This window comes from Simochromis diagramma, unplaced genomic scaffold (genome assembly GCF_900408965.1).
Source record: "Simochromis diagramma unplaced genomic scaffold, fSimDia1.1 OVJJ01000724.1, whole genome shotgun sequence".
Taxonomy (NCBI): domain Eukaryota; kingdom Metazoa; phylum Chordata; class Actinopteri; order Cichliformes; family Cichlidae; genus Simochromis; species Simochromis diagramma.
Window position 1 is genome coordinate 56,523 of NW_024387484.1, and position 14,715 is coordinate 71,237.

The 14,715-nt window shown below is 39.9% G+C and overlaps 1 long non-coding RNA gene and 1 pseudogene across 2 annotated transcripts; one reads left to right on the top strand and one right to left on the bottom strand.

Annotated features, from left to right (window-relative positions):
- The first annotated feature begins 14 nt into the window (after positions 1–14).
- On the top strand, positions 15–4,459 carry LOC120724497 (annotated as a pseudogene).
- Positions 4,460–8,610: 4,151 nt separating this feature from the next.
- On the bottom strand, positions 8,611–10,529 carry LOC120724496. 2 transcript variants are annotated; one of them, XR_005693941.1, is made up of 5 exons: positions 10,357–10,529; positions 9,838–9,962; positions 9,299–9,358; positions 8,753–8,969; positions 8,611–8,639 (listed from the first exon to the last, which is right to left on the bottom strand). It is a non-coding gene; the product is annotated as an uncharacterized LOC120724496 (long non-coding RNA). The 2 variants fall into 2 exon arrangements; XR_005693940.1 differs by having other exon boundaries at positions 9,826–9,962.
- Between the last annotated feature and the right edge of the window lie 4,186 nt (positions 10,530–14,715).

The following is a 14,715-nucleotide window of genomic DNA, read 5'->3' on the forward strand; positions in this document are numbered from 1 at the left end:
GCTTGTCTTCTGAGATGATGGCACTCATCATTAACTTTGCTTACACCGGCCTCAGTTTCAATAGCAGGGGACAATGTAGTGGAACTTCTCATGGCAGCTGATCAATTCCAAAGCAATGACATTGTTGAAACTCTGCTCTGACTTCCTCGGGGAGCAACTGTGCCCAGAGAACTGCGTTGGCATTTTGGCAGTTCACAAAAGTATGCTTATCACCCGAACTACGCGCCAAGGCCTACCACTACATCATCAGTAACTTTGAGCAGGTTGTCTTGAGGAGGAGTTCCTGCAGCTAACTGTGGAGGAACTTACTGACATCCTTGATAGAGAGGACCTCAATGTGCAGTTGGAGACCACTGTGTATGAAGCGCTTACAAAGTGGATTAGCCATGTACCTGTACAACGGAAACAACACCTCACCGCTCTGTTGTCCAAGGTCTATAAACTTTCATTACTACATTTAGTTTGGACTTAAATCTTCAGCATTTAAGTCATAGATTGAGTCGATCCATCTGGGTATAAGGATGCTTTAATATCTTGAGATGTTGCTCTTTTCAGGTGTAGCCAAACCACATTTAAGAAATTCTCTTCAAGAGCATTAAAACCGTATCAGATCTCTACATACATACTATAGAATAAATTATATTTATTAAGTATAGTTGCTAGGGCTATGACTAAAAACTGTCCCTGTTGACGAAAAGGCTAATGGTGTCTGACTTTGGTCTCTCTCTTGCTAGCAATAAGAAAATTAAACAACATTAGGAGCATTATCCTAAAGAAGCTTGAGTTTACTAAAACTGATGTAGTTGAAATTCATAGTCACATTCTCTTCTGTCATCTCTCTATAGGTCCGACTGGGATTGATGACGTCAGACTACCTGAAGGACAATGTGCTGTCTAGTGAGCTGGTGGAGGCCAATTCTGAGTGCCTGTCCATGATAAGTAATGCCATCTTAGACATACATGATCTAGGAAGCAGACCCTTCATGTCTGCCTTGTATCACCCTCTTGCTCGTCCCCGCCTGCCTCATTCCATCCTGCTGGCCATTGGGGGGTGGAGTGGTGGTGAGCCAACTAACGGCATCGAGGCCTACGATTGCCGGGCTAACCGCTGGGTCAACGTAACGAACAACCTCGAGTGTCCTCGTGCTTATTATGGAGCCGCATTCCTCAACGGGTACGTCTACTCCGTTGGTGGCTTCGACGGGGTGGAGCATTTCAACAGCGTCCGTAGGTTTGACCTGACCACTCGCGCCTGGAATGAGGTGGCGCCCATGCACTCCCGCCGCAGCTATGTGAGCGTGACTGTGTTGAACGGGTTCATCTATGCCCTGGGAGGCTACGACGGGCATGTACGACTCAGCAGTGCAGAGCGCTATCAACCTGAACTCAACCAGTGGAGTCTTATTGCACCGATGCACGAACAGAGGAGCGACGCCAGCTGCACAACACTTAACAACCGGGTGGGTGAAGTAAAAGAGTAGCAGAGAAATAGAGTAGGGTCTCAGGCACACAGGCCTAGAGACCTGTCAGCAACCTTTGGTAACAACCAGTTGCTAGGGAAAAATGTGTACTCCTCAGCTGGTTAGGCAGTGATTGTATGAAAGACTCTACAGATTTCTACAGCAAATAGTTTGAGTATTTGCAGACAAGTCAGAATACTCCATGCAAACCTCAACAGTCTGCTTACGACCAAAGGAAACACAAGGAGGCTTGTGGTGCAACACCTTCCTGGTTACAATTTCACAGTAGTGACAGCCATCAACCTCCAGCAACCACTTGCCAACCAGTCAGGGAATACACATTTTTACAGTGAAGCGAGGTGCAAGATAGGTCACAAACTGGTTTCTATGTTCATGTTTTCAAATTTAAAAGTATAGTTTAAAGTTGAAAAATATACTAATATATATCTATTTTGTTTCTAACTGATCACAAGTGCATCTTTGCATTTATGTACAGTACTTTAGTTGAGTTGACTTGTCAACTAAAATATAACAGATATTAAAAAAAAATTGTAAAACACATCATTATTTTATTATATTAAGATCCCAGATTACAGTTATTTATCTGCATTCCTGAACAGAAAAATTAGCCTTATTGATTCCATGTTATGTTTGATTCATTTAGGCTTTCTGACTCAAAGAAGTCCCACACACTCAGGTAAAATTTGGGTACATAAACATGTTTTTATGAGAGGTAATTGTAAAACACACACATTTGTTAATTGTCATATTTTTCAGTTGGACACTTGGGTACTGAGTATCGGTCTTACTTCACAAATGATGTGGAAACATTTCACTTACAGGTAACATTGTTTCCAACTGAAATCTAAGAAATGTAAAAAATTTTAATGTCCCTTTTTTGTTTTCAGATTTACATTTGTGGTGGACTCAATGGCAACGAGTGTCTGCAAACAGCTGAATATTACAACCCAGAGAGCAACCAGTGGACGATGATCAGTCCCATGAACAGCCGCCGCAGCGGGATAGGTGTCATTGCATATGCGGATCATGTCTTTGCAGTAAGACCACAAAGTAGTGCTGACACTCATGTAACATACAAATCAAATCTGTAATGTGCTTTGATCAGCAAGGTTTAACACAGATTTGGCTGACACAGAATTTGGCTAACTTTGTTTTGTATTTATCAATGATCAGATTCCTATCCTGACCACAGGTTCAGAGAAGGCATTCTTACTCATTCTATGTATTAATTTAACTGATTAGTGATGTTTCTGCCTCTCTCTCTTTTTTTTTTTTTCCATGTGCCTCATTCCCAAAATTTTGTGTCTTTGATGATTTCACATTTCACTCAGTACAACAGAAATACTTATTCAAAACCAACATTGTCATCCTCATCGTTCCATAAAGGACATATGTTAGAGACAATTTCAAACTTATCCAGCAATACCTTTAGAAAAATGAGGGAATAAGCCAAGTGATTAGAACTCATCCTCTGGGGACGGTAGGCATTTTAGCTGTAAATTTATCTTGCTATTTGCCTTAAAACCACTTATTTAGTTGTTTTGCAGCTGCACCCTTTGGTAAAAAGCAAAGATTTTAGTCTCACCTTCTGAGACACACTTCTTTATTTAGCTAGCTACCGTTTAGTATTTATTTTCTATTCAGACTAAGTCTCTATTCAAAAAAAGGAAAAGTTATCATCAGCAGAATGCAGTGACCTTACCCTGGTGCTGACCTCAGGGTCTTTGATCAGGCTTTTAGGCCCCAAGGCCTGTCAGGGCTACTTTAATCTGTTATAGGAAGAAAGGACTGGAACTCAATGTTCCTTTTTGGACTAAAGGCAAAAGAGCTGTGAAGACATTTATACTGAAAACACAAATACTTTGTCGAGGGCTATTCATCTTTGTTGATAATAGCGTGGTGTAATAGACAACAGTGCTTTAATAGCTGTAGTTGAGGCTTGAGTGAAAAAGGTCTCATACAGACTTCCCCAACAGCTGGCTTCTACTTTATTTTACTTTTTCCTTTTAATTCAGAAGTCATTTTCACACACCACTGCACCCTGATCTTTTCTAGACATTCCCAACAAATGTGGGCCTGTGAGAATGCAAATACTGGGACGTTAATGAGCCTTTTTTAAACAACTTTTATGTGTAAACTCCATATAACAGCATGAGAATATGTCAGGTAGCTGTTCGCTTTATCCAGGTAAAACCCTAAACCAATCAGAGTATTTCCAGTAGTCAGATCACACCTAAGGTAAACAATCTCCTTGTATCTGCTACATATTAAGGGCAACTTTGGACAATATTGCAACTTAATTCTTCTGTCACTTTCTGGAGTATCTGTGCAAAAGCAGCTAAAGACATATAGCAGGTGCATTTTCTTACAGGGGTACGGTGAAGCTGGTTACACTTACATTCAATCATTTGAGCCACGTATTTACTTTTAGGTTGGTGGCTTCGATGGAAACAACCGTCTGCGCACCGCTGAGGCTTACAACCCGCATACCAACACGTGGAACCTCGTGTTCTCTATGCTGACCCCACGCAGCAACTTTGGCATTGAGGTAATTGATGATCGCCTCTTTGTCGTCGGGGGTTTCAACGGCTTCACCACCACTTCGGACGTCGAGTACTACACCACTTTAACCAATGAGTGGTATGAGGCGTGCGGCATGGATATTTTCCGCACAGCCTTGAGCTGCTGTGTGGTGTCCGGACTTTCCAACCTGACTGAGTACACCTTTCCTCGTGAATTCCTGCCACTTGAAAATGTCCTAGAATTAGCAATGGAGTCAGCAGAGTCCATGTAACATCTTTAAAGTGCAGTACTGCCATGTGTCAACATCTGAGTCTCCAACATGAAGGACTGAAATAAATCTTTAGAGCATTAAACTGCTGGTGAACTGGACATTTTTTGTATGCATCTCAAAAACTTTCAGTAGGAGAGCCTGCACTGTAGATACTGGGTTTTATTAAGAGAATGCAATTGCAACAATAACAAATTGAAAATATTTTTTTCATTCCCTGTAATGTATGGCTGCTGAGTAGCCATACCAGACATGCACACAGGGTGACCAGATCACAATAAGCCGCATGTCGGACTTTTCAACTTTTGCTAGGTAAACACTAGGGGTGCAACGATACACAAAATTCACGGTTCGGTTCGGTTCGATACTTTGGTGTCACAGTTCGATATTTTTTCGATACAAAAAAAAAATGTTCATGCCTTTTTAATTCATCATTTATTAAAATTATAAATATATATTTTAACTCAAAAGTACAGTTTTTAAATTTAACCCTAACCCTTGTGCGTGTTTTTTATTTTGACAGCGAATGCGCACCCGCGGACCACTTATGTGCACCCCTGGTTATTTAGCTCATCATATCGCAGCCACAGAAATTATTTTGTCCATGAAGCCATAAAGCTGCACTTTCTTTTTGCCTTATAGTCTGATTTGTCATAACTTTTCCGTTTTGTGGTAAGCTTTTCTTTGGCTGTCACTTCTTCACCCTGACCTGTCTTATTTGGCTCAGCAGAACTAAAATATATATCCTGCTGCTTTTACACACACACTCACATAACGCTCAGCGATTCTCTGCACGATCAACCTCTCACATGTTTAAGCTGCGGGAGATTTCACTTATCATGTTTGCGTAGTAAGCTAACGATTGATAAGACGATGTCAGAGGAATTGGGGCGCAAATTATCATCACTCACCAATCAGTGCTGTCGCTCTTTATACACAGTTCGCGCGATTGCAAAGTGAAAGCAAAAAACAAGCGCAAATTCAAACGCGATTCAATATGTCACATATTGACAGTGGCTCACCGATGCCAATGACATAATTACCCAGCTACATTTACGAAAGAATGCAAAAGCATTGACATATATGTTTCCTTCCTACAATAGCCCGAAGGGCAGGGCAGAGATTTTGGTAGCCCGACTGGAAAAATCGCTAGCGCCGGGACGTCGGGCTAGCAATTTTGCGAGCCCTGTATCTGATTGAGGAATCACTCATCTTTGGAAAAGAGAGTTTATTACAGAGAAATGGCTCTTTCCAAAATAAAAGCTATACTATACGCTTCTTCTGGGCTATATTCTCAGCAGCATATTAAACATATCAGGTCCCCATAAGGAGAATCATGTGCTAACGGCTGTCTAAATGACTCGGGTAAAGTTTGTAGCATGCATGCTTGTCGTTTTTGTCTGCTTCCACTTGTCTTTGCGCTAGGATGATGTAAATGTGCAGTCATATTCGTTGTGTTCCCACTAGTGCTTTCAGGTTAATCTCGTTGAAATGACCTTAACGCCACAACACGGCAAATCTCCGTTAACGAGCTATCCCTGATCGCCCCGTGCATGGGGCTAGACGGCCAACACGTTAACGAGCTAACTGCGCTAACACACTAGTTCCCACCCATGTAATTAAGCATTGCGTGGCACATCCAACATACTGTTTTACTTTAGTCCATGACGCGCTTACCTTCAGGGTCATACGTCACATGAAAACCAAAATAGTTCCAAACGCCAGATCTGAATGAGGGTGGGGGAGGTTCAATTTGCCATGTTGCAAGGAGAGCTTAACTTCTGTCTCGCTAGCTTGCCCTGCGCTCTTCCTTCTGATGATGCTGTCTGTGTTGAGCGCTCAGTGGATCTGCGCTCGACAGTGCAGGCTAGGCGGAGTAGTCGAACGCAGATTCACTGAGCGCTCAACACAGACAGCATCGTCAGAAGGAAAGTTGATAAAATAAATTACAAATTTTGTATTGTTCGATACATATGCGTACCGAACCGAAAGCACTGTATCGAACGGTTCAATATCGATACGAATATCGTTGCACCCCTAGTAAACACCATAAGAATAAAGGGAAGTTTTCACTCTCCCTTGTTATTTCAGCTGCGGTTCTGTCTGGTAACAGTCTATAGGTTTGAGTAAGGATGTATCCAATATTTTACAGTTGTACTAGCTAATACCCAATAAAGCAATTCTTACTTTTATACCAAACTAGTCAGTCTCAGCTTAGTCAATTTACTCTTTCACAGTAGAGCCTATTTTCTGAATAGTCTTCTGTCTAAACTCAACATTAAAAAAAAAAAATCTTAAAATTAACTAAAAGCGAGGCTGTCTCTGCACTGCACAAACCAAACACAAAATGTCGGCATGTTAGCCAATATTATCGTGCACCCTTAATTATAACACTGGGCTAACCTGGCCAAATTACAAACAAAAATCAATCACAACCAACATGGACTGTAGTAGCCGTGGAAGGAGAGAGGAAGTGCTTTCCTATAGTCCATCTGACCATATTGGCTTTACTGGCCAATAAAAGCAGTCCACTCAGCCATGCCAGAGGGGCCGATGGCGCGATATGGCAGCCTCGCTTCTATCAGTCTGCCCCAGGGCAGCTGTGGCTACAACCGTAGCTTGCCTCCACCAGTGTGTGAATGCGAGAGTGAATGAATAGTGGCATTGTAAAGCGCTTTGGGTGCCTTGAAAAGCACTATATAAATCCAATCCATTATTATTATCATTATGCTCTTCTTGTAAGATGATGTGAGATCTCTCTCATGGATTTTGTCCAAGAGAACCTCCGTCTGTATGACGGAAAGCAGAGTGGCTACACATTTTGGGTATGTAAGGTGAAGGGTGTAATAGTAGGCCATAAGGTATAAAGCACCCTTGGTAACCAAGTCTTTTGGAAACGTGGTTATTGGCACATCTCCTACCGCTAGGATGCAGTTGGATGGACTCACAATCAGGACTGGGCATGAGAGAGGACGTTTCATCAGATAGGTATTAGGGTCTTCTTGGTCCTTTAACACATAACACAGACATACTTTTGTAAGGATGATGCAGTTTTGTTTCAAACACATAACTAAAGCTAAATTACAACAAAAGTTGAGGTTCTGAGAAAACACATCTGAAATTGCTACTTTTAATTATTCTCGATGGAATTACTGTTCACATCTGTCTAGCCTTCCTGAAAAACAGAAAACCAAGGCTACATTTAGTTAGGTATCATTGAGGTGATAAAAATGTGCTACCACGTAATGCATCCATGTTTGTATTTACTGGTCACAGAGATCTAACATGTGAGAACCCTCATTCCAAAAATGTGTTTTAGGTGCCTTTTGAAGGCTTAGAACATATAATATGTGAATATAAAATACTTTGGCACTCATCAGAAGCATTTTTTTAATACTGTTGTCCCAAAAAGAACAAAAACAAAAAACAACTACTACATTTTACACAACTCACCTCAAGGACATGCACCAGAGCCTCACTTGCATCCCGTGCCCTCTTTGGAGGAGCAGAGGTGGATGGGAACAGTGATGGCAGCACATGTAGGATCTCAAGAGCCCGTTCAACTATACAGAAAAAAGAATCATCATCTCATTACCAAACTTAAACAAAATCCTCAAGATAAAAAAAAAAAAAAAACCAACAACAACAAATATTTGGCCAGTGACAACCATCGTGGATTGAAAAGGTGAACAACAAGACACTAGTACATGAAAGTTAAAGCTGTAATCCATAGTTTAAGCTTGTCACAGTAACCTAAAAAAATGTTAAATGGTGTAGATAATTGTAGTATACTGTGTTTACAGTAGGCTAATATGACTTATGCTTGAATGCTAACTACACCTACATTGACCTACATTGCATTAATGTCAGTCTGTAAAACTTAATGCTGAGGAGGGGAGGGAGGGGGAACAAAAAGGGATTTATCTTACATTGTATGTTGTGTAGTGAGCCTACACAACAACCTTTTCCTAAACTGGCCTGTTGGTTTGTATTTTTAGCCTTTTGTAGTGTTGAGTCTGTTTTCCCTGCGTGTAACTAGTAAAGGTGCGGCTTTCAGCTCCTTCAAGAAGGAGAGGGGGAGTGGGGGATTAGGCCTTTAAAATTTCTAATTCTCCTCCTCCTGTCCTCAGTGACATTACTTTACGGACTACTGCTTTAACATGCTTAAAGATCCAAACTATACTCTGATGACCAATAACACCAAAACATCATTGCTTACCTTTATCCATTCCCATTGGGGGCTTCAGCGTCTTTTTCCATACACCAAAAAACAGCACGTTCTGGCAGAAAGCTTGCCATCTTCCCTTCAGTTCATTGATGAAGTTGGCATTTTCTTTATCCAAAATGCGATGAAGCTCCTCCATCACCTATAAAATATTCAGCATACCAATACAAACATGTCAATGCATCACTGAGGAGCAAGAAGTTGGTATGATAAACATTGTTTGGCTTGAATCACGTGGATTCAACAATGACTTACATGTCCAATGTCCTTGAAGCAAGGATATGCTTCTAGAACCTTTTTGTGTCTGTCCTCCTCGCGAATAGTATTTGAATCAATGAATGCTCTTCTGGCTGAGAGACATCCTGCTGGTTTGGGTTTTTTCTTTTAAACAAAGTTTGTAGGGTCTTGTAGTGTTTGGCCAAGGTTGCTGGACAGTGGGTGTCTGGACTGTTGATATCTGCAGGCTTGTTTGCTGCAAGACACAAAATTACATATATAATGTCTTTCACTTTAAAAAAAAAATCTTATGTCATTAAAATGACAAGTGTCAGAAATCTGCCATAAAAAATATAGACTATACTTTAATGGAGTTAAATCTAAAAAAAAAACACACAAAAAAAAACACTACAGCTCTGAACTTAACTATTAAATACTTATTCATTTTTCAAAATATTTACCATGTAAATGCCAATTTACATATGGTCATGCAATCATATACAATTATATGTAGGCACACAAGTGCACCGCTATAAAGATGTGCCCACACACACACAGAGCCATGAGGCAGTTGGATGGACTCACTATTAGGACTTGGCAGGGTAGAGGGTTCTTCTTCAAGTAGGTTTTGTGCTTTCCTTTTTCCTTAAAGACATAGCAAAGAGATATTTTGTGTCAGGGTAATACATTTTAAAAAATTAGTTTGGAACCTAAATTAAAAAACAGTTAAAAAGAGGGGAAAAAAAGCCTCTAGTGAGGCACATTGTTTTTAAAAACATTACTTTACATGATATACTGAGTGGTTATAGACAGTGATGTTGCACAGACTTATACTATAAACACACCACAGTACCCAGCTCTTTAAATTTATAATATACTGGCTTTTATTAATACCAATACTTTATTAACATTAATTTCCACAGAAATGTTAACAAACTGATGATAAAACAGGAAAAATGTGATGTAGTTATCATTTTCTGATGCCCATTTTAAAGCCTTTTACTTCTGTCATGTCAGGACTGCCATCTTGACTCAACATGCAGGTATATTTGTTTTATTTTTTTATGATGACCACACAGTGACCGGTTTGTAAATGTAAAGTTGAAACTCACCTTCTAACTCACTTGTTTTACTGGCCGACTCTGGGCTGCTCCTCCCTTCTGTGGACAGATCCAGAATGATTGTTGAGTCACTTGAATCCATTTCTTCTACGTCACTTGGCTGATCAAGACGTCGCCTCTTGGCAGAGCTGCAAAGATTAGTCAGTTAATCAATTAGTTATCAACTATAAACTCAATCAATTCATATCTTTATTGTATAGCCATTTTCATATATACAAAGTGCTTCTTCCTTTCATGCTAAAACAGGTGAGGAAACTAAAGGCAGGTCACCAAATACTTGATTGACCATTTTGGATCACTTCTTTCTTTCCTTAATAAAATGCCCAAACATGATTTTAGCTTTTTTGTTTGTCCTCTATCGTTGAAATTAAAATTGTCAGGTTGTGGACAAAAGAAGACTTTTGGGGAAAAACTTTCACAACTTTCAGACATCGTACTGACTAAACATCTTATTCATTTTCCTCATTAATTGATAACAGAATTATCATTGCTAAAATTAAAATTAATTAGTTGCAGCCTTACCTCTTTGAATGTCTCCCATCTGGAGTGGCTTTTTGGGGGGATCTCACATTTTGCAGTCTTTTGTTTAGCTGTGTGTACACAGTAACCTGTATAGGACATTTAATACATTTTTCCAACCACTACTAAAATGTCCAACATAAAACACTTTGGTATTGAAGTGGATGCATTTCACTTACCCATGTATTTTTGATGCCTTGGTCCTGTAGCATAGGGTAGTACTGCACTATTCTCTTTGCCATTGCTGTAATTTCTGGTTTTGATGGGTATCTATCAATCAATCAAAATCAATCAAAATTTATTTATATAGCACATTTTTAAAGACCGAAGTACACCAAAGTGCTTTCCAGTAAAATCATGATACAGATAAAAATCACAATATAAAATATAAATTACAGATATAAATAAAATATAAAATAATTACATAATCTAAATGCAAATGTAAATTACCCTAATTCGCCTTGAATGCCAGGTTAAACAAATACGTTTTTAAACGTGATTTAAAAGACTGAATGGAATCTGATGCGCGAATATGAAGAGGAAGAGTATTCCATAACCTGGGTGCAGCAACGGCAAAGGCACGGTCTCCTCTGGTCTTCAGCCGAGACCTAGGTTGCACTAAGAGCAGTTGGCCCGATGATCTTAGTGCTCTCTGAGGGCTATACAGACAGAGGCGATCAGCTAGGTAGTCAGGTGCCATATTGTTTAGAATTTTATAAGTAAACAATAAAATTTTAAAATCAATTCGGTATTTAATAGGAAGCCAGTGTAAATTTGCCAGAACTGGGGTGATAGAATCGTACTTTCTAGTGCCGGTCAAGAGACGTGCTGCGGCATTTTGGACCAGCTGCAAACGCTGAAGAAGAGAAGATTGTAGGCCCAAGTAGAGAGAATTACAATAATCCAGTCTTGAAGTGATGAAAGCATGAATGAGTTTCTCCAGATCTTTGTGTGGTATGTAAGTGTTAAGGAAAATGTTCTAAAACACTTCTTCAGTAAAGACTCAGAGAAGAGAAACACACAGAACTTCTTGCTAGCAAGGGCAGCCTCCAGACTGAGACTCGCGCTAAGAAACTGCCCCGGTCTTTATTTATACTTCAGTGAGCGTTTGTTCTTTACATTGGAATGTGGAGGTGTACGTGTGTGTGTGTGTGTGATGCTGATCAAAGGGTCATATAACATGAAAGCACAAAAGGAAACATCCTTGGTCAGGAAGAGGGTAATCTCCCCCTCACCCTAGATGGTTCACCCTAGATAACACAGTGAAGAAGTCCAGCAGTTCATCTAGACAAAAAGGCACTTAGACTAAAACAGACATAGCTATGTTAAAACAATAAAACAATAAAACAAGGTGCAACCTCTCATGCTCCCAGGACGTGGGGGTGCATTCCTGGAGTGCACACCAAGCCTGCAGCCTGTTAGAGATCACACATCCTGTCACTACACAATTAATTATATGCCTCTAAGCATACATGGTTAAATATTTCCTAATACAAATAACTACATGCAGTATTCTACCATATGCAAACTTATATCACTAAAAGATTATACTGACTACTAAATACAATTTTCCATTGACAGTAAGGTTTAGCCTTAGAAATTAGGCGTAGTTGGTGAAAGCTGGTTTTTACCACAGTAGAGACCTGTTTATCTAGTTTGAAGGAACTATCCATGAAAACTCCAAGATTCTTAGCAGCATCAGTGAGGTGGTTAGCAACAGGCCCGAATGTGCCAGTCAGTTGTCCCAGAGGCATATTTCTATCAAAAACAATAATTTCTGTCTTCTTTTCATTTAAAGTAAGAAAGTTACGTGATAACCAGTTTTTGACATCGCTCAGACAATCAAACAGAGGATGTAGTGAAGATGAAACATCCCCAGTCAGGTGGAGGTAGATTTGAATATCATCAGCATAGCAGTGAAAAGAGACATTATGTTTTTCAAAAATGGAGCCCAAGGGCAGCATATACAGAGAAAACAACACAGGACCCAATACCGAGCCCTGGGGCACACCACAGCGAAAACGGGCAGAAGAAGAGGAATATTTTCCCATCATGACAGAGAACGACCTCTCAGAGAAATATGATTTAAACCAAGATAGAACATTTCCTTTAAGGCCTACTACTTGTTCCAATCTTGCCAAAAGGATATCATGGTCAACCGTGTCAAAGGCTGAAGTCAAATCCAATAGAACTAAGACTGCAGAGTGCCCAGAGTCAGCGATTAGAAGAAGGTCATTGAAGACTCTTAGTAGGGCAGTTTCGGTGCTGTGATGCGGTCTAAATCCAGACTGGAATTTATCACTTATACCGTTTCTCTCTAAGTGGGTCTGTAGTTGCTGAAGCACTATTTTCTCTAAAACTTTTGACATGAAGGGGAGTTTAGAAATTGGCCTGTAATTTGCTAGAGTGTTATGATCAAGGCTACTTTTCTTGATAACAGGTTGCACGACTGCATGTTTAAAGACAGTCGGAACATAGCCAGATGACAGTGATGAGTTCATTAAAAATAAGATACAGGACCCGATTGTATTCAATGCATCCTTAATTTGAGAATTTGAGCTTCTCAGGGTATTAATTATTTCCTTTAAAGTCGAGAATGACACAGGTTCAAACTGTTGAAAAACCATTGAACATTCAGAAACTGGGGCTTGATTTACTACCGGAGAATGTGGGGCCCTTAACACTGAGATTTTATCTATAAAATAATTTAGAAATTTTTCGCAGAGGGCCGGGGAGGCACCCATCGAAACATCAGAGCAGGGATTAACCACTGAGTTAAAGATTTTGAACAGAACTCGAGGATTGTGACTATTAGTCGCAATAATGTTTGACAAAAAAGAAGTTTTTGCCATTTTGGCAGCCTTCTGAAATTTAGACCGGCTCATATGCAGGATGTCAAGGGACACCTGAAGATGATCTTTTTTCCATCTCCTCTCAGCTCGACGACATTCACGTCTAAGAGCGAGGGTGGATTCATTTAGCCAAAGTTGGCGAGAGGTTTTACGGCGTTTAGTCTTTACTGGAGCCACAGTGTCCAAAATAGAAGAACATGTAGAAATAAAAGAGTTGACTACGCCATCAACCGAGAGAGGTGCATTACTGATGTCATCATAACAGAAAGAGTTAGCAAAGGCCGCAGAGAAAAGGGCAACAGCCTCAGAATTAATCAGACGCGATAGGCTCAGTGGACCCTCAGAGTTCAGTTCCATATTGCATAACTGAACAATATGAATACAAGCATGCTGATCCACACAGGTATGCACACAGGTGTACACACGGGTATTCACAGACACGGACTACAGCTTTCTTGCCTGCTGCCTCAAAGCACATTGTGCGCTGTCTATCTTGCGTGCTGCACAATATCGTTTATTATTTAGTATCTACTGATATCTACTGCTAGCTAGTTTATTGTGATGGTGCTGTTTTTTTTTTATTATGTTGCTCTTCGTTGTTTGCTTTCTCTTCTGTTTTTTCTCTCCATACAGGTGACCCAGGTGTTTTGTTTTTTTTGTTTTTTTTTCTTTCTTCCCCCCCTTCTCACCGTCTCTTCTCCCCTTTGGTTTTCTCTCTCTCTCTTTCTTTCATTCTTTCTCCCTGTCCTATCCCCCAGTCATGTCTGTCCCGTTTGTAGCAACTGAAAATAAAATAAATTCATAATTATAATAAAGGTCAATCAAATGGACCAATATGGCAAGGCCATGATGATCCACTTGGTAAAATAAATCCGCTTGGCATCTTTCTTGGCCTTAAGACAACAATTCTGATGGCTAAAGATCCAAACGGGACACACACACACACACACACACACACACACACACACACACACACACACACACAAAAAGAAGCCTGTTAAAACATTTAAATACCCCTAAAGCTCACATTAGCTAGTTATATAGTATTGTTGTCTAGATGCAAAAAAATGTCACTTGTGAGTTTTACAGAGAAGTCTCCTGCCCACTTGAAACCAAGAACAATACAGCACTTGAGTGCCAGCTGTCTCCAGGCAACCTCAAGGTAACAAGACTTCCCAAGTTGCTGTCTATCCAATAATAATTTAAAGTCCATACTAGTAAAGAACAATCTAAGACGTGATGGGAAATCTGTTACCTTTACACAGTCAGCCTAGATGTTTCCTCTAAAACTCTAAAACACAATTATAATGCAGTTTAGTTGAAGTTTCATGGATCTGGATTAACGTTACATTAATGATAATCCAGGTGCTAATCTAAGCTAAATAACACCTAGCACCTTTCTTACTCCTAAGGGTTTTACATAAATTCTATACTTTGACAAAAACTATTATTATGTACTATATTTACATTTTAAAGTTAAGCAACAAGTTTGCTGCAGTGTGTATAATTG